This window comes from Ambystoma mexicanum, chromosome 10 (genome assembly GCF_040938575.1).
Source record: "Ambystoma mexicanum isolate Mex_15411 chromosome 10, UKY_AmexF1_1, whole genome shotgun sequence".
Lineage (NCBI taxonomy): Eukaryota > Metazoa > Chordata > Amphibia > Caudata > Ambystomatidae > Ambystoma > Ambystoma mexicanum.
In genome coordinates this window covers 1,027,879,076-1,027,900,472 of record NC_090932.1, presented here as the reverse complement: position 1 = coordinate 1,027,900,472, position 21,397 = coordinate 1,027,879,076, and the positions used below count along the sequence as shown (strand labels likewise).

The following is a 21,397-nucleotide window of genomic DNA, read 5'->3' as shown; positions in this document are numbered from 1 at the left end:
GTTCGGTCCCCAGTCAGATGCTTGTAAATATGAAAGTAAAATGGTTCCCTTTTCATTTTTTATTTTCATGGAAATACAGCTCTTGACGGATTAGGGACAGAACCGCCATTCTTCCATCGCTAAGGCCGAACAAAGCGATTTAAATATTTCAGTCTGCAAATATGTGCAGCTCCAAGGACACTGTGGGTCCTCTCCACATACCTACTTCCAAGGGTGGCACCTTTTAAATTTAACAGTGGGTGGGGAGGGGCAAAGCTTACGACACAACGTTTGACCCAAGTGATCTCGCGGGAAGAGGTATCAGGGGGAGTGACATCACAGGCATATGCCTGTAGGATATGTCCCTTGTATTTTTTATAATCAAAAAATGTGATGGTTGGAAAGTTTTGAATTAATCTTAACCACTAGCATAGCTCCTGGCAATCTTCCACACCACCGTTTTATAGCCCATCTGCGCCATTGCAAAAAGGGACCAACCATGTGCAAAACTTTATTGGAACAGCCAGCAGTGGGAGCAGAGAATCCCGAAACACGTCTGAGGATGCTTGTTGTCTCGTGAAGAAGGAATGTGACCTAGCAGTTCCGGCTTAACTGACCCTATTGGGTTGAGACCAAGCCTGATTTGCATATGGTATTTCCCCTTTATTTAATAGATTGTCAGGCTAAAGAGCGATGGTCTGGAGGGTTGCCCTGAGCGATGCCAGAGGTGAAGATTAATTCTATACTTTCCAGCCATCACCTCTTTTATTTTGCCTTCGTTTTTTTAATGATAGTCTGAATTCCACCAAAACTAAAAAGTGATGGCTGGAAAGTTTTAAAATAATAACCATTGGCATTGCTCTGGGTAACCTTAAATACCACACATTGGTGCCAAGACCAAGACTGCTTTGCAACTGGTTGGTCCCCTTCTGTAATGGGGCACACACGCTAAATAATGATGTCTGCCCACAGTAATGATAATGGTCATGATTAATTCAAAGGGTTGTATCCATTACCCTTGTAGTGCAAACAGGACACCCACATAGAAGTTGTTCTATACATAACATTGCAGAATATTTAGATTTAACCCCACTTTTCCTTCCAGGAATACATTTCTCAGATAGCAACTCTCGTTGTTCATCTATCCTCAAGAAGCTAAACCCATGGAATAGACTATGTGAACATTATTTGTACGGTTGTTTGCTGGAGTGATTTGTGAGCAAGTTGCACGCTTGCATCCTGGATGTGCCAGCAAATCATTTAATCCTTCTGAGGTTGATACAATGAGTAACACCAAGAAAGCTCATGCCTTGCTGTGTGGGAAAGGACGAGCAAGCAGCCAAGCCACTAGTGGGTATACGCCCTCAGGGGCTTTCTCCAGTCCAGTCCCCCTGGCAGGCAAACCCAGTGGCACCCACATGTCCTTGATGGTGGGAGAGAGAGGAGAAAAACGTAACCAATCTGTGGAAGGTAGCAAGCCTAATGATTAAACAATCATGCCCTATACCTAACATTAATGTCTTCTTCTCCACCACCCCACTATCAAACTGTGAAACAGATGGGGATGCCCTGCAACCTCCCCAAGGCTTATGGGGGTGCTTAGCATAAGGTTTGGTTGCCATACTCTTTAACTCAGTCAAGGCCAGTTAAGCCCCTTGCCAACCCAACATTATAGTACTTAATGTATTTTTTGTATCTGTTTGGATGTGTAAGGGTGGGCCCCTTAATCGCCTCAACGCAAGCAGGCCCGCTGCTTGAAGAACAAGAGCACATTTTATACATAAATCATGTTTATTGTACAATTTATCCGGGGAGCTGTTAGATGATGTTGTAGGACCAAACTAACCCAAGTCTCAACAACCCCAACATCAGTTGACATCTTATATACATTTTAAAACACTCCCAAATACTTTATTACAATCCACCCGCCAGATGTGAGTGGATAAAAATCTCTTCAAAGAAATTCCATCTTTCTCCACTTCCTATGTTTTCATTGGCAGCCCTTATCTTAACTACCATCTTCAGCTTATGTATAGAACACACCTCTTCTTAGGAATTGTTTGTGGTGGGTCATAACATCATTATTCAATTAAACGTTTGTATGCAAACATAATTCATTACTAAAAATAACTGGCCTAAGCCCTTTTAATCTAATTTTTAATTGCACAGGTCTGTGTAAATATTTCAAGCGACATGAAGAAGGCTGGGTAAATAATTTCTCTTTGAGTTTGAGATACTATCTCATTCCCCGGGTCACTGGTTTAAGTAGAAGATTCTAATCTAAATAACTGCCACTTTATCACACATAGTACAGCTGAAAATACAATTGAAACTCCTGGTTTTCCATTGTGTTAGCCTTGGGCATTGACTCACCCTGTCTTTTACTGCTAGCCAGAACAAATAGGGAAACTCCTTCTGGCACGCTCCTATGCATCAGGAGATTACCTCTGCCGTCTGCAATATTCATCAGACCATAAAACTCGTGGCCAGTTTCTGCAGCTAAGCTGACTGCGATGGTTGTGAATTTACTTATTTACCCGTCCACTGGCCCCTGAAATCTCACAGAATCAGTTTCTCAACAGTCAAAGTTCACTTTGAAAGCAGCCCTGACTACCGTGTTTTGATTCATTTGTAAAAAGGCCAGTATTTTGAGATTCATGAATTCCCCATGTATTTCTATCAATGTGCATGCATGTTTAATACCTGTTTTCCATACCCAGTTCTCTTCCTTGCATGTATATTAAAACCCTTCCCCTTCTCTTAGTTTTCATGTACTTCAAAGCACTCCATGTGTGAATCGTGTTTATGTTACATTTGGTTGTTCTAACATTTTATAATTCTGAGCACGCATTTGCAAGCTAATATGGATCAATTCTAAACAAAAGGTAACACTAAAAAGTATCATATCCCATCCACAATTAACTACACTCGATAGTATATAAAAATGTAACATCAGGCTCATTTCGCCACAACCCCAGTCATCAATACGGTGCGTGCAACATAGACCCTCATAATCATGGGGACCATTCCTGACCAACCCAACAGATGGCACTATGGCTCATAAGTGATGGTTCCACAAGCCATGATCAAGCTTGAGGTCAACATGTGATGTGCACAATATAAATGATGAATATTATTATAAATGGAGCAGACACAGTAGTAAATAGAACTGTATGAGAGAGGCTTTTTGTGCCATTCACATGTCACAAATCACTTCAATGGGATCCCAAGTTTGGCAGCCAAAGTATATAACATTAATTTCAGGTGAGTGGTTTGCCCAGGATCATATTAGATTGGTCATATGAGAAAGCTGAGCTGTAAGCCCAGGATTGGTTGTTCCACAGTCTGCAAGTGTGTGCGCTTCACGCTGCACATTGGGCCTCATTACGACCCAGGCGGTAAGTTACCGCCTGGGCCGTGACTTTACCACCATGGCGTAAACTACGTTTACGCCATGGTGGTTGGCGGACTTACCGCCCCATTCCGACCTTGGCGGGGCGGTAAGTCCCCAATCCCCATTTACCCTTCCCCATTCCCATTTTTGCCCCATAGGGCATAATGGGAGTGGGGAAGGCGTTAATTACGCCACCGTAAATTACGGTGGCGTAATTAACTCCATGGTCCCTTAGCGCCATGGATTTTAACACCTGCTAAAAGCAGGTGTTAAGTCCGCCATGGCGCTAAGGGACCTCGTACTCAGGCGGTAAGGGTCGGCGCTGTTAACGCCGCCGTAAAACCCTTACCGCCTGAGTCGTAATGAGGCCCATTGTCTTGTTGCATCTTTAGTTGCACCGGGTAAAGGATGAATGTTTGGCAAGTTCTGGCTTTTTAGTTCACATCATTCTATATTCTTGTACAGTATCTGTAGCTTTATTTTGCAAGAACAAAACGCATGACTGTATGTATCAAAATACAATCTGATTTAGCCTGAAAGCCACAGCACACCGCGCATTTCGGAGGGGCCAACTTGAGATGTCTTTTATATGCCAGTGTGATAACATCCTCCGCTGTTAGCATTTCCAACAGCAATATGCTGTAGTAGTATTGTTGATGTGAATACACGTTTCATTCGCACCAAAAAGCTAAACACACAGTAGGTTACATCAACTTGTGGTTTTCAGTTTTAGAAAAAGATTTTTCTTTGTAATTTAGCCTAATTTATTTTAGAGAAGTTGTAATGCCGAGTGTTAAGCAACAACCAAACTGGGTATTTCCAGATTACCCTATAAACATGCTCCATTTGAGGTTAACAGTGTGTGACAGCAGGTGAGAATACCATACTGACTTGTAAATAGCCCTCCACGAAATAGTTTATGACCAGGCTTTGAGTGCTATGAACCGAAATGAATCAATGGGACCAGAGCAAATTAAAAAAAAGGTTAAGATAAATTCCTTCATGTTTCTTAGCGTCTGTAATCCATTGCCTGTAATTTGCCAACTCCAGAACACCCAGCACATCTGAAGCATTGTGTAGTGTCCTGGCAAGGACACAGTTAATCGAGCAGCGCTCCATTTGTCACTTGGCCACACAGCCAATAGGGATCGCGCAGCGCTCATGCATGTATGGTGGCTTTCTCCCACACTCAGCAGTTCGCTGGCACAGTGAATAAAGAGAGTTACCAGCAACCGTGGTTCTGTGCATCCTTTCCCGCTATGCTGCTAAATCAGTGAAAGTCCACTGAATCCTCTATGTTCACCCAGCAGTGAATGTTTAAACATATGAAGCAGCAAAATATGACAATGGTGATGAGGATGGGATTCCCTCTATAGCACCATACATTACATGAAGCAGGACTCAGTGCAGAGACAAGACCTGTGCAATTTCAAGGTGGTGAAGGTCCAGAATCAACTATCAAGATGTCAGGAGGTGAGCAAATGATGAAGACGATATGCCCAGCGCTGCCGCTTTCCAACCACAAGTGCCTTTTGACATGAGTGACCAACAGGCATTAGGACCAAGATGGGAGAGGTGGATTCGAAGATTTGAGAATTCCCTAGCGGCTCATTATGAGGGCGCCCTTCATTTGTTTGCCAGAAGATTACTGGTTCTCAAATTCTAGAAGCTCCTTAAGACTGACCTCTTTTCCTCCTCCTTACCTCCTTCTCTCCTCTGCTAATCTCACAGGTTCTGTATTGGTATCCTTGACCCTTGTGCATCCTCGGGTCTTGACCTCCCACACCAATTCTCTCCAGCTCCTATCACAGCACTTTGGATCTGCACACCCTCTGCCCTGGAGTCTCGCACTTACACCTCCCGCGGCCCAGGCCGTGTAGCACTCAATCACTGCTAGTACTTGGTCCATGTCTTACCCTCGAGCTCAGGCTCCCCAGCGATTACCCCCTCTTCTTCTTTTCTGCCCTTGCACATTCTGAATACTCACAAGGCATAGTAGGTTCGTCCCTCCTCCCTCTTCGGTCTTAATATTGTGTTGTAATTGTATTTCCCACCCTCCCTCCCTGCCCTGTGGGTGCTTTGAAACTTTATATTATTATTGTATAAGCAATTAACAAGCTAACCATAAATAAATAAATAAACCTGGTGGGAGATGAAGCATAAGACCTAATTCCTGCTTTCCCACCAGAAGAGTTCCAGACATACGCAGGTCTCAAAGAGGCACTATACACCTACTTTGATCCACAATAAAACATCAACCACGAGCCACACACCTTCAACACCAATTCCCAAAGAACCAGCAAATCTATGGATGCTTTCACCGCTCACCTTATCAAACTGGTGGCTCATTCCGACTTTCATGAATTCATAAACGAGGAGGCGATCAAGCTGAGAATCACTGGTGGCTGTTTATCATCATCATTCGGGAAGAAACTGGTCCGAGATCCACTGTGATCAGTGAAGTAACTCGATCCTGGAACTACAGAGTAACCGCGCCCCTGCCAGAGAGTGTGGAGGACGGAGAGCTCACCCATATAAAAGACAAGGTGAGCCAGGGAAAGAGAAGGATAACACGGAAGGAGGTGAAAACCAAAACCAGCTCCACACAGTTGGCTAATATCTTTCAACTAGCAGATGAACATCTCTTGAGGCAAGACAGAAGGGAAGACGCAAGCAGGTCCTCATTAAGCAGAACAACACCAGTGCAGACATCATCCTTCGCACACAAGCACGCCCCCGTGGAGACTAGGTGAGCGTGACAGAATGCGAAGCCTTACACAAATTCTCTACCTGGGCGCCATGGAAACTTCGGAAACGGATCAGCTAGCTCAGCTTTTGGGGGAACTCAGGGCCGAGGTACATTCAGCTAGGCAGAACGCGAAGCGTGTTCCGTTTGCAAGGTGCGGTTTAAATAGCCTTGCAAGTAGTTCCAGGAAAATAGTCCCCTTCATCGTATCCTGTCTCTCAGAAAAAGTAGTCCCAAACCACACCCTGTACTGAATGGCTCAGCATCTCAGAGCCAAATAAATGGACCATGTATTTAACACTTACCATGAGCCTGGCGCTAGCGGTGCCAGGACTGAGCCCAGGAGAGCCTAGCCGGGGCCTGGGAAGTCCCAAAGGAAGCCAGGGTCTGGGCTGGGCTCGCGGGTTTCACAGTTTTGAGGGCATGCACCATGACAGCACTCCCCACCAAGGTCCCTCTAATGGCAGACTCACCCATTGGTCCTGGTTTGTTTGGGTGATTTCTTGTACCTTTCCTTAGCTTGTTTTAGATGATCCGTCACTTGTTTGAAGGCTTGGGAGATGGTAGAGTGCAAACGTTTCACAGCTGGCATTTCCAGAAGTTGCGGTGGGTCAAGATTGGAAGTTCGCGGATGTAACCCGTAGATTGTATAGAAGGGACTTTGACCTGTACTGGAGTGCAGGGAGTTGTTATAGGCATACTCGGTGATCCATAAAACATCCTTCCAGCTGCCTTCAGTTTGATGTAACATACACCTGAGATATTGCTCTAAGGTCTGATTTGTTCTCTCTGTCTGACCATCAGTTTGGGGATGGTGACTGGTGGAAAGCCTTATGTCGATTTGAGCTAACTCGCAACATTTCTTCCAAAAGCGTGAGATAAACTGGCTGCCACGGTCTGAGATTAGGATGGAAGGAAATCCGTGAATTCGAACAATCTGCTCCAGAAATTCTTTAGCCAGAATTGAAGCTGAGGGCAATCCTTTACGTGGGATGAAATGGGCCATTTTCGAAAATAAATCCACCACTACTAAAATTGTGTTGAACCCGTCACAAGGAGGAAGGTTCGTTATAAAATCAAGAGATAGGGTGTGCCAAGGTGTAGGTGGGATGTCTAATGGCTGAAGCAGGCCCGGTGATTTCTTTTTCTGGGCCTTGTTTTGAGCGCAAACTCCACAGGATAGTACAAACTGCTTGATATCTTTACGCCATGTCGGCCACCAAAAATGCCGCTTGACCTTGGCCTCAGTTTTTGCAATTCCGGGATGACCTTCTACTAATGAGCCATGGTAATGTGAGACAACCTTTTCCTGAAGTTCTTTGCTGGGTAGGTAGAGACGTCCTCGAAAAATAGGGTAATTCGTTAGTGACTGAATGGTGAGGACTTTTGGTCGGCCAATTCTTTAGGGCGTTGGAATCCATGAGATGAGGGATTTCTTCTTGAATGTCTTCTAGCGTTAGAGACGTAGTAATTCCAAGAATCTTTTCACCAGGAATGATGGGCACAGGGTCGGGATTGGCATATTCCTTGTCTACTCCTATACGGGACAGTGCATCTGCCTTGCCATTTCGACAGCCAAGTCGGTAAGTAATTACAAAGTCAAACTCTGCGAAAAATAATGCACATCGTAGTTGACGCGATGAGTGAGCTTTTGCCAGCTTCAGGTACTGTAAATTGCGATGGTCTGTAACTACTATGATGTTATGCCTAGCTCCTAAGAGGTAATACCGCCAGGCTTTGAAGGCCGCCTTGATGGCTAACAGTTCCTTATCCGTAATAGCATAATTCAACTCAGGAGCCGTAAACTTCCGTGACCAAAAGGCTACTGGGTGTAGCTGACCAGTTTAGGGGTCCCTTTGGGAGAGGACCGCTCCCATTGCCAGACTGGAAGCATCTTTTTCAACCACGTATGGAAGATCTGGACGAGGGTGTTTCAGGATCGGGGCTGAGATGAATCTTTGTTTTAGCTCCTGGAAGGCTTTCTCAGCCTCTTCGGACCATTGAAATCGCTTGTTTTTGCGTAGCAGAGTGGTGATGGGGTGCACTAATTGCGAAAATCCTGGAATGAAACGACAATAGAAGTTTGTAAATCCGAGCATGCTCTGAACTCCTTTAATCGAAGTTGGAGATGGCCAGTTGAGAATGGCTTCAACCTTTCGTGAATCCATGCACACACCATGGCAGTGACATGGAAAAAACATTTTTCCAGCTTTGCAAACAGTTTGTGTTGTCGAAGTTTGTCCAAAACGGCCCGGACATGTTTCACGTGTTCTTGCTCTGAACAAGAATATACCAGAATGTCATCGATGTATACTACGACACACACACTAATCATTTCTCGCAAAACATCGTTCATGAAATACTGGAACGTCGCTGGGGCATTGCAAAGGCCAAAAGGCATCGCCTGGTATTCAAATAGCCCATATTTGGTGCGGAAAGCGGTCTTCCATTCGTCCCCTTCCCTGATCCGTACCAGGTGGTATGCTCCGCGAAGGTCTAACTTGGTGTAAATTCGGGCATCTTTAACTTGATCCAATAGGTCAGGAATGAAAGGCAAAGGGTAACAGTTTTTAACAGTGACCTGATTCAATGCGCGGTAGTCGATGCAAGTCCTAAGGTCACCTTCCTTTTTAGGCACGAAGAACAAGGGTGATGCCGCCGGGGACTTGGATGGGTGAATGAAACCGTTAGCCAGGTACTGGTCTAAATATTTTCTCAAATGCAGGTTTTCGGGCTCTGTTAAAGAACAGATTCGACCGCACGGAATCTGTGCTCCTGGTACAAGGTCGATCTGGCAGTCATACGAGCTATGAGGGGGCAGTGTGTTGGCTTGATCCTTTTGCAATACGTCCTGGTAGTCTTGATAGACCAGAGGGAGGGAATTGGTTGGTTTCATGATCGTCGTTGCTCCAGTGACCAAAGGTCCTTTAGTTGGATAACAAGTTTGAGCACAGTCGACTGAGAAGGTCAACCTCTTGGCACGCCAGTCTATGCAAGGATTATGTGATACGAACCATGGCATTCCCAGAATTATTTGAAATTGTGGAGCCTTGATTATATCAAACACTATGGTTTCCCGATGACCATCTTTGCAAAAAAGAGTCATCTCTGTCGTAGAATGCGTTACTGGACCCGAAGCGATTTCAGTTCCGTCGACTGTGGTGACTAAGTCTGTTGTTGCCTTTTCGCAAAGAGAAAGGTTCATCCTCGAAGCCAACTCTTGATCCATATAATTTCCAATGGCTCCACTGTCAATGTATGCTCTGACTGCATGCATTCTAGATGGCTGTTGGTGGTTTATAAGGACCATAGGCAAAACTAGGTGCGAGATCTGGGAGTCCTTCTTTTCGCTCGGTAAGCGGACCTCTATGCCTGCCGGGCGGAAAAGTTTTCCGGCTCAGACTCTGTTTCAACCTTACCAGCGACTCCCACTGCCTTTTTAGGTGGCTTTACTGGGCACTCTCGAAGGAAATGGCTGGCTGGCCCGCAATACAAACACAGCTGTTGTTGTCTTCTCCTATCTCTTTCAGCCTTGGATAATAGCCCACGCACTCCTCTGATTTGCATGGGTTCTGACACGCTGGTGGTCTTGGAGGCGTTTTCTTTGGGGCGTACAAATACCCTTGAATCGATTCTAGCACAATCAGCCTTACGGTTCTGCAGACTGTGATCAAGCTGGACTACCAAATCTATGTACTCAGCACAGTCTCTGTGCGGGTTAACCACTTCAGCTAAAACGTCCTTTAACTTCCCTCTAAGGCCGCGGTAAAACAGCGTTGTTCGTTTGTCGTCCGGCCAATCAGTTTCCACAACCAGTCTGTTGAAGGTCTCAATGTAAGTTAGCAGATCCTGGTTGCCTTGACGCAAAGACAAAAGCTCATTGTCCAATGCCTGACCTTGGCAGCGCCGGGCAAACAGCTTCTCCATATCCAATTGGAATCTTTGGAAGTCTCTCAAGATGGGATCATCCCGACTGACCAGCGGTACCGACCAGTCAGCAGCATTGCCACTAAGATATGAAAGTACAACGGCCACTTTGGACTGGTCGTTTGGAAAGGCTCCTGGCCTGCATAAGAAGTGTAGACGGCACTGATTCATAAAAACCGCATACCTTTTTGGATCTCCAGCGAAACGCTCTGGGGGTGCCAAAGGTACAGCTCCTGGGAGGACCACCTGAACTGGGTTGCTTGATGCAGGGGGTACCGTTGACCCCACTCCAGGTAGCAGCGTTTGCCCCGCCTGTGACTGGAGCAACTGTCTGGCGAGATCATCAGTGCGGTCCTTTGCTACAATCAGTTCCCTTCGTAAGGCATTGGTTTCCTGCCTAGCTGAAAGTACCTCGGCCCTGAGTTCCCCCAAAAGCTGAGCTAGCTGATCCGTTTCCGAAGTTTCCATGGCACCCAGGTAGAGAATTTGTGTAAGGCTTCGCATTCTGTCACGCTCATCTGGTCTCCACAGGGGCGTGCTCGTGTGCGAAGGATGATGTCTGCACTGGTGTTGTTCTGCTTAATGAGGACCTGCTTGCGTCTTCCCTTCTGTCTTGCCTCAAGAGATGTTCATCTGCTAGTTGAAAGATATTAGCCAACTGTGTGGAGCTGGTTTTGGTTTTCACCTCCTTCCGTGTTATCCTTCTCTTTCCCTGGCTCACCTTGTCTATTATATGGGTGAGCTCTCCGTCCTCCACACTCTCTGGCAGGGGCGCGGTTACTCTGTAGTTCCAGGATCGAGTTACTTCACTGATCACAGTGGCTCTCGGACCAGTTTCTTCCCGAATGATGATGATAAACAGCCACCAGTGATTCTCAGCTTGATCGCCTCCTCGTTTATGAATTCATGAAAGTCGGAATGAGCCACTAGTTTGATAAGGTGAGCGGTGAAAGCATCCATAGATTTGCTGGTTCTTTGGGAATTGGTGTTGAAGGTGTGTGGCTCGTGGTTGATGTTTTATTGTGGATCAAAGTAGGTGTATAGTGCCTCTTTGAGACCTGCGTATGTCTGGAACTCTTCTGGTGGGAAAGCAGGAAGAGATGTTCGTCTGCAAGTTGAAGCAAGATATTAGCCAACTGTGTGGAGCTGGTTTTGGTTTTCACCTCCTTCCGTGTTATGCTTCCCTTTCCCTGGCTCACCTTGTCTATTATATGGGTGAGCTTTCCGTCCTGCACACTCTCTGGCAGGGGCGCGGTTACTCTATAGTTCCAGGATCGAGTTACTTCACTGATCCGATGGAGGTTGCTGAAGTAGATGGACCGGAGTAAGCAGGTAAGTATCTATTCCAATAACTCCTTAAAATAGCTGTCTTAAGTCCTTGCATGCAAGATATCTAATGTTTATTTTTTTGTCTTTCAGGTGCGGCACAAAGCGGTTTTCAGATGATGGATGACTCTCCTGACAATGATGTGCAGGATTCTTGCCGGTAAGTAGAGAGCTGTGCGAGATGCGCTAATAGTTCGCTTTATTGTAGCCTTCTTGTTGTGAGCGACTAACCTGCTTTGTCTTTTCTGTTCGGCAGGTGCAGCGCTTTTCCAGGAAGAAGATGGAAGGTCCGACTGACGGTGTCGAGATGCGGCGCGATGCAGAATGATGGAGAACTGCTCGCGTCAGGTCCGTCGCTACCCGAGAGGGTACCTTCTGTTCTGATCTTCTACAGATGCAGTGGCCCTTGGATAGGCGTGAAGGCGAGGTCCGGATGTTCTGCAGGTAAGGCCTTTAATGTGTGAATAACTCTTGTTCTTCTATTTTCACAGGTGCCGATGGATAGAAAACTCTGGACGGGCGTGGCAGAAAGGAAGCAAGAACTGACACGGTGAGCGTTACGCTGCAGGAGTGCAGATTAACGCGAAGCGTGTTCAGTTTGCAAGGTGCGGTTTAAATAGCCTTGCAAGTAGTTCCAGGAAAATAGTCCCCTTCATCGTATCCTGTCTCTCAGAAAAAGTAGTCCCAAGCCACACCCTGTACTGAATGGCTCAGCATCTCAGAGCCAAATAAATGGACCATGTATTTAACACTTACCATGAGCCTGGCGCCAGCGGCGCCAGGACTGAGCTCAGGAGAGCCTAGCTGGGGCCTGGGAAGTCCCAAAGGAAGCCAGGGTCTGGGCTGTGCTCGCGGGTTTCAGGGTTTTGAGGGCATGCACCATGACAGTAGTATGGTAGTTGATCCTTAACGGCATAGTGTTCTCCCCGCAAAGTCCATTCACATAGTAGTTCCTGAGTCATTCCTTGTCGGATTTCTTGCAGCAATTTGTCTTGAGTCATGGTGGTTATAATGCCTAGGAGTTTGTCACTCGGGATGATGGCCACGTGATCGGGGGATGTGTACACCAGTTCATCTGTGCCCATGCGCGAAAGGGAATCAGCTTTGCCATTTCTGACTCCAGGCCGGAAAGGTGATTACGTAGTCGTACTCCGCGAAGAAAAGGGCCAAGTGTAGTTGCTGAGAGGACTGAGCCTTCGCACTCTTCAAGTATTGTATATTTCGATGGTCGGTTATCACAGTGATAGTGTGTCTGGCCCCAAGCAGATAATATTGCCAGGCCTTGAAGGCTGATTTTATGGCCAGGAGCTCCTTGTCAGTGATGGCATAATTGAGCTTTGACGGCGAGAACTTATGTGACCAGAAGGCTACTGGATGTAACTGGCCGGTGTGTGGGTCCCTTTGCGATAGAACAGCACCCATAGCCATACTGGAGGTGTCCGTTTCTACCACATACGGAAGGTCTGGGGGAGGATGCCGTCAGATTGGAGCGGTAGTGAATTTCACCTTGAGTTCCTGAAAAGCCTTTTCAGTCTCTTCTGTCCACTGGAATTTCTTATTGCACTTTCTTAATAAAGACGTGATTGGGTGTACTATTTGAGAGAATCCTGGGATGAATCGGCGGTAAAAGTTTGCAAAGCATAACATGCTTTGGACCCCTTTGAATGAACTTGGGGCTGGCCAATTTAAAACGGCGGCGACCTTGTGCACATCCATTTGGATTCCTTTTGGAGTGAGGATAAACCCCAGGCACTCTACCTCAGTAACATGGAATGAGCATTTCTCAAGTTTGGCGTAGAGATGATGTTGCCCAAGCTTAGTAAGGACGGAACGCATATGCTTGACATGGTCCTGTTTTTAGGTCGAATATACTAGGATATCGTCTATGTAGACTAGAGCACAAACGTCAATCAGCTCTCTCAAGACATTGTTCATGAAATATTGTAATGCGGCGGGGGCATTGGAAAGGCCAAATGGCATTACTTGGTATTCATATAAGCCATATTTGGTACAGGACGCTGTTTTCCATTCGTCCCCTTTTTTATTGCGAACAAGATGGTAGGCCCCTCTAAGGTCCAATTTCGTGTAGATTTGGGTGTCTTTGACTTGGTCTAACAATTCCTGGATCAGGGGCAAGGAGTAACGATTCTTGACGGTGACTTGGTTCAACGTGCGGTAGTCGATGCAAGTCCTCAAATCTCCTTCCTTCTTCGGCACGAAGAACAAAGGAGATGCTGCAGGTGACTTTGAGGGGCGGATGAAACCGTTGGCCAAATATTGTTCCAAGTATAATTTCAAATGTTGGTTCTCGGGTTCTGTGAGTGCATAGATTCGGCCACAAGGGATTTGCGCACCAGGTATCATGTCGATCTGGCAATCGTATGGTTTGTGGGGTGGCAAGGTATTAGCTTGTTCCTTTTGAAACACATCTTGAAAGTCCTGATATTGGATTGGCAGGGTACCAACCACACCAACCACACCTAAGGCACTTATCGCCCCTTCCTGAACACATGAGCCAGTGTTCATTGTCTTCCTCTTGCCCCTTTCTGCTTTGGTTAAAGGGGGTCCGACCCCTCCTAGTTGCATTGGTTCCACTGAACTTTCTGTCCCCCACTGAACATGGTCATTGGAACGCACGAACATGGGGCGTGCATCTGGTCTACTTTGATCCATTCTTCGATCTTGTAATCTATGATCAAATTGAACCACCAGGTTAATAAACACGGCACAGTCCTTGGGTGTATCTACTACTTGGGCAAGTACATCCTTTAACTCCCCTCGTAACCTTCGGTGGAATAATGTGGTCCTTTTGTCCTTCGGCCACTCTGCTTCGACCACAAGCCTTTTGAAGGTAGCTATGTACGTCAACAGATCTTGGTTTCCTTGACGGAGGGACAAGAATTAATTGTCTAAGGCCTGTCCATGCGAACGAAGGGCGAAGAGCTTTTCCAGCTCCTGCTGAAAGCCCCCAAAATCGTGTAGCAGTGGATCATCCCAGCTAATGAAGGGCACGGACCAGTCAGCAGCACTGCCACTCAGATAAGACAACACAAAGGCCACTCGCGACTGGTCATTAGGAAACGCCCCAGGTCTGGGTCAAGAAAATGGAGGCGACACTGGTTCATAAAGGTTGCATACTTCCTAGGGTCCCCCGAGAAGCATTCCGGTGAAGCTAAAGGAACTGCTCCCGGGAGGGTGATCTGCACCGGGTTACTTACTGGGGTTGGCATCAATGGGTTGATCCTTGGCAAAGGGGCTTGTCTGGCCTGTGATTGAAGGAGTTGTCTACCTAGATCATCAGTACGTTCTTTGGTCACTATTAGCTCTCTCCGCAATGCATTGGTTTCCTGTCTGACTGAATGTACCTCTGCGCGTAACTGCCCCAGCACCTGAGCTAACTGGTCGGTTTCCGAGGTTTCCATGCTGGCGCCCAGGTGGATTATAATGTTGAGGCTTCGCGTTCTGTAACGCTCACCTGGTATCAACAGGGATGCCACCCGACTTGGTTGCACTGCTTCTGACCTGGATTCGTCTCCCCCGGGTTCTTGTTCTGCTGAGGATCTAGTCTGGAAGACAGGAGTTTTGGTTTAACCCACAGTCTCTTTCTCTTGGGGCCCACCTCCCGTGTGCACCCCAGCGACCCCTTAGAGTTTTCCTCACCTTGTGTTTCGATAAGATGCGCTCTCCGTCCTGCAGTTCTGTGCAGGGGTGCGTCGTGAATGGGTGTCTTGCTGCCAAGTTACTTCACTGGCGTGGGCCGAGAGTCCAGACCTGCTGCGACTCTGCTCTTGAGGTAAGTCTATTGTTCTTAAATAGTGTGTCCGTAATTGTAATTGCCCTGGTTAATTTCCTCCTTCTCTCGTAAGTGCAGAAGGGATGATGAAGAGGTTGAGCTGATGGAGAGGGCTGTGCTCGAGATGGTAAGTGAATGCGCAAAGCGCGGCGCTATGTGCGCTTTTGCTATTTGGCTAACCTGTATTATTATTCTTTTGCAGGCCACCGTGATGTTCCTGGATGAAGAACAGCCTGGAGGATGCAGAACATTGAGTGGAAGATGTCCGGACAGCCATAGACTACCAACAGAGTGTTTCACTAGGTAAGCGTGCTTCCGAATGATGCTTCAGTGAGGAAGGCGAATGCTTACTAATGTCCTTTTCTTTCCTCCTCCCGGATGCTGCTTTCAAGTGAGGACGAGCTTCCGGGGTGAAACTGGAGCGATCGAGGAGCTGGATTGCCAAGCAGGTAAGGATGGTTAATGAAGTTCTTCTTCTCTTCTCCTTTGCAGGTGCAGGCCTGGAATGCTGAGGACAGATCGCGGTGAACGTCACGCTGCGAGTGCAGAGCAACGCGAAGCATGTGCTGCAGCTCAGGCGTGGCTTAAATAGTCTACAGGTATCCCAGGTGCCTTAAGAGCTGACCACACCCTAGATGCTAGACCGCATGGTTCAGTTCTGAACTGAACCATGTGGGGGCAGCCATGTTGTTCCATTCCCATTGGAAGCTCCTCCAGGAGAGTCTTGAGGGGCATGATGGGGAACTTGGGGCCCTGCAAGAACACTGTGATGGGGCCCAGAGACCCCGAGTACCAGAGCCAGGGACTATGACCATGACATCGAATGAGCATCTGCTTTTCACGTGGCAAGCAAACAAGGCCATTGAGCGTGAAAGATACCCAGGGATGCATTTGAATGACATGATCAGCCTATTGAACAGGGAAAAGGTATTCTTGGAACTTGATTTAAACAAAGGCTACCACCAGATAAAGATTGATGAACAATCCAGATACATTACCACTTTTGTCACTCATATCGGACTCTTCAGATACAAGACACTCAGTTTTGGTATCTCCCTGGCAGCTGAAATCATTCAGGAAAGTGTCAGGAAGGTTGTTCATCATCCTAAAAATGGTGGGGCCCGGACTAGTGTCACCCTCTACCGGGATGAAAATCTAGAAGAAAGAATATCTGTGGGAGACACGTGTTTATCGTGGCTCCAACCAAGCATCTATCATCATCTTTCTAGCTCAGTCATACTCCATTCAGAACATATTCTACCTGCAAGAACATTTCTGTGCTCATTGGTTTAATGTACAGATAATAAATGTTTTTATTATCTAAAATGTTTAAAAACGCAATAGCACAAAATAACATTCTCCAGTCTACTGTCAGTGGACTATTTATCACAGAAATGAGTGATGGGGTTATTAAAAGTGTCTCATAAATGCTCAAAACAGAGATAGTATACTCATTAGAAACAATACAAGAGCACACCCAGCAGGACTCCATGCTAAATAAAATCAAGGAACTGACCATCTCAGACGAAATGAGAGAGACGAACATAGAAAGTGCCCGAGACATGGCTGGACCTGCTGCTGAGCTAATCGCATTCAAGCACATACAGGAGGAGTTAGCGATCTCAGCAGAGGGGCCTGTCATGCATGCGAGCAGCCTCGTGTGGATTTAGCACATAAGGGTCATCACAGGATGGTGGCCACAAAACACCAGATCAGACACACCATGGGGTTCCCAGGAATAGATGCCTAGGTAGAATGCACTGTGTCAGAACACCTCCAGACCCAACAATCCAGAACCTCTTCAAATGTTTTCTGACATGCCAGAGTTCCCCTGGACCCATCTGGCAATCAATTTCTTTGGACCATTTGGAAATTATAAATATTGGATGGTCATCATGGATGAGTATTCTCAATTTCCCCTTGCACAGTTAATATGGGGAATTTTGGAGGTACTGAAATCAGACAATGGTTCACCGTTTAGCAGTATAGAGTTTGCCCAATTTGTGCAATACACGGGCACACATCACAAGAAAATTACACCACTGTGGCCTCAGGCCAATGGCATAGTGGAAAGGCTCATGGGCAGTTTGAAAAAGATCATTCAGCCCAATTAACTATGATCCATGTCACTCAACCAGGCTGTGTTCAACATGTTACGAGACTACATGAACTCACCACACGGGACAACAGGAAGATGTCCATCTGAGCTGCTATTCAGAAGGAGAACAAGGACGGGACTGCCTCATACCTTGAACAGCAGTGACAAGGGAGTGGAAACACTTCGAGCAGCTGATGCCTCCATCAAGAAGTACATGAAAGACTATGAGGATGCCAGAAGGCATGCCAAGAGCCCCGGCCAACAAACGGGAGACAAGGCACTTGTATGCAGAAAACAAGATAAGAATGGAGATTGCAATTTTGATCCTACTCACATGATTGTGTCACATGCTATGGGCTAAATGATAATGGCTCGCTCTCCAGGTCGAGTAGTCAAGCAGAATGCATCGCATTTCAAGTTGTACAAGGAAGGAGAACAAGAAAGCAGCACGGAAGAGAGTGCACCGTCATCTAGTGAGGTGGCTTCAAGAGGGGGTACAGTGGAAGCACCCAGAGAACCAGCGACCAGTAAGGTGTATCAGACGACCCGCCGCCTGATTGAAGAAATGTGAAAACAGAAATGTGAGTGACTTTCTTTTTGTCCGAAAGGGGGAGATATCCTGTCTTGGTGAGGACACAGTTAATGGAGCAGCGCGCCATTCGTCACTAGGATGCACAGCGAATAGGGATTGCACAGCGCTCGTGCATGCATGGTGGTTTTCTCCCGTGCTCTGCAGTTTGCCAGCACAGTGAATAAAGAGGGTTACAAGCTTCCTTGGCTCTGTGCGTTCTTTCCTGCCATGCTGCTAAATCAGGTGACAGCGCACTGAATCCTATATTTACACCCAGCAGTGTACGTTTAAACATATGAAGCAGCACAATATGACATGCTGTGCCACTGCCCCCTTCAGCCATCTTCAGCCAGATAAGGGGATGCTGATTGGCAGGGCAAACGCTGGACAGCATTGCACATCAAAGGCCGCAGGAGTGATTATAACACTGTTTACCTATGGACTCAGGGATAGCACTGGAAAAAAGAATACTGCCAAGGAACCACCCCTCACCCTCCACTCCATACACCCCCACCTCTAAAAAAGAGGGAGGGATAGGAGCCGTTTGATCCTAACACTATTGCTGACTGGCAAGCATCAAACGTAAAGAACATTTCCCACTTGGCAGCCGCTCACGTCCACTCAAAACAGCAAGTCACACTTGGCATTCCCACAAATCAACTCTAAAGTACATGTCACACATGGCAGCCACACAAGTCAACTCCTAAGTACATGCTTGGCAGCTCCCAACATCAACTCCAAAGAACATGTCACACTTCCCAGTCCCACACAAAAACTCATAACAACACATCACGCTTGGCAGCCCCACAAATTAATTCTAAAGTACATCACACTTGACAGCACCACATACCAGCTCAAAATATAACGTCATGCTTTCCAGCTCAGCTCTCTACATCGGCAGCCTCACACATCAACCAAAAACAGAACGTCACGCTTGGCAACCCCCCCACAAATGAACTCCAAAGAACATGCCACACTTGGCAGCCCCACACATCAACTCAAAACAACACATCACATTTGACAGCCCTACAAATGAACTCTAAAGTACACTTGGAAGTTGTTGCGCTCTGCAGTGACCGGCTCATGGACTTACAGTCATGCGGGTCAGACTGCAATAATGACACGACATGGAGCAGTCAGTGTGTCAACTTGTTTTCCATTATTCACTGTAACCAGCTAGACTGCAGAAAACACACATGTCAGGTGGTTCCTGCCGGGCAGTGATAAAACATAGAAAGGGGTACGGAGCCCATGCACAACTAGAACATCACATCTCCACCCACATGAACCATAACATACAGTTACTCATTCCATTTCTTCAATCCACCTCGTGGGTCGACGCACAACCCTCTTAGATGGACTTGAACTACAGGGTGGGTCTGCTGCTTCAGAGTCACTGTGGTCAAGGGTGTCCACGTCACCATCCATGTAGTCGGAACATACATCTGATGGGTCGTCGTCACAGATTCCATCCTCTGAGGATGTCACTTCAGCGAGAGGCTGACAAACCTTATTGAAAAACAATGAATTACAGGTGATGGAGAACGCATCATTCTCCGCTGAGACTATTGACCCTTTGATGTCTGTGACTCGTAATGGCTTCGGATGAAATGCGGGCATGTCCTTCTGGGTCTGCCACTGATGCACCAGCACTGCTTCTCCTGCATGGATGTCATGTTCTCATGCTCCACTTCTCTTGTCGGCGTAACCCTTCATCTTCTGTTTGCCTGCACTGTCCAACTCACAAGCACGTCTTGTCCTATCTTCTTCCAGTGCCAGGCCTGGCACAGGAGGCAGACACGTATGGATCTTGTGGTTGAATGTGAGTTCCGAGGGACAGCCCCCTATGGTGCTGTGTGGGGTATTCTCGTAATCCCTCAGTAGCTCACAGATGGCTTCCATGAACGAACCATTTGTAATGGTACATACTTGCAGTGTGTGTTTGAATCAGTGTTGGCCATGAATCATTCGACTGTCCCATTTGCATGAGGCCATAGTGGTGTGATTTTCGTGTATTGGAATCCTAGGTGTTCAGCAAATGTGGCGAATTCCAGGGCACTCAATGGGGGGCCATTGTCTGTCTTTACCACAGAGGGGACACCATAGTCCACGAAGGCCTTGTCGAGCGCGGGGATGATGGCATGTGCACTCGTGGACGATACCAGATGAACTTCTGGGTACCATGACATCTCATCAACGTCTACCAGTATGTATTTCCCATTAACCAACGGCACAAACAGGGACATGGGAGTCATTTGTAAAGGTTGAGGGAATGTACGGGGCGCCACAGCTTTGCATATCAGGGAGTCTTCCAAGGCAGCCTGTATCTTTGAATCCATGTTGGGAAACCACACCTTGGTCCTCAGTTGGCGCTTGGTAGATACAATTCCTCTGTGACCTACATGTGCGAGTTCAATTATGCCGTCCTGCAAAGCGAATGGAATTACTATTCTGTTTTCTTTAAGAATTAAACCTTGTGCTGACATGGACAGCATGTCCCTCATGAGCTTGAATGTATGCATTGACTTCTGTTGGACGCTTTTGAGCCCGGCCTCGCTGTGCACTGTGGTGTTCCATTATCCTGTGAGAATTATCTCCTTCACCAGTGGCAAGAGATCATCTTTCTCCATTTCCTAGAAAATTTCTTGGATCGACAACGCTGAGGGAAGTGCCTTGTCTAACAGGTGGTTGACGTACTGGACTTCCTTGAAGGTTTGAACCTCCATGGCCGCCGGGAGCGGAAAACGGGAGAGGAAATAAGGGGTCTTGTTCTCCTTGGCAGGTTTGTGAACAATGTCAAAGAAATATTCTTTTAGATGGAGGCCCCGCCGTGCAATTCTGGTGGACATTTTTGCATTGGGCTTGCTGTAGATGCTGATGAGTGCCTAATAATCAGTTACAATGGTGAATTCCTTTCCATGCAGGAACATATGATAGTGTTCACAGACCCACAACACAGACAAACTTTCTTTCTCTGGCTGTGAGTAGGCACGCGCAGTACTAAATAGGGTTCTGCTGGCATACGAGACAATGCCCTTAAGCGAGCTGGATCCTTTTTTATACTGTGCCAGTATGGCCCCGAGGCCGACAGGGCTTGCGTCAACCCTGACCTCCATCTCCAACTCCGGGTTATAGTACGACATGCATGCTGCCGATGATATGCAAGACTTGATTTCCTGGTCTTCACACTCATGGGACCAAAAGAACTTCACTGTGAGGAGTCTCAAAGGCGTGCTGACAGAGGCAAAGACCTTGATGTACCTTGTACAATAGCTGGCCATCCCCAGAAAAGACTGGATGGCTGAGACAGAGGGAGTTGTGGGTGTGTCATTCAAGTCCTGCACTTTTGCTGGATCTAGCTGCAACCCATCACACAGGAAAATGTGGCCCAAACATTTCAGAGTGGACTTACTAAATTCACATTTGCTGAGTTTGAGGGTTAAATGTGCACGTTGCAGGGCCATGCACATCATCCATAGGGTGTCATTGTGAGCATCTTGCGTGGCCCCACACATCAACTCAAAACAGCACATCACGCGTGCCAGTCTCACAAATAAACTCCA

General features: G+C 46.9%; 1 protein-coding gene across 1 annotated transcript in view; it reads right to left on the bottom strand.

The window, feature by feature from the left end:
• The window catches only part of LOC138492969 (cytochrome P450 2J4-like), a 291,460-nt gene that overhangs the window by 70,910 nt on the left and 199,153 nt on the right, over positions 1–21,397 (bottom strand). The gene's annotated exons all lie outside the window — the stretch shown is intronic.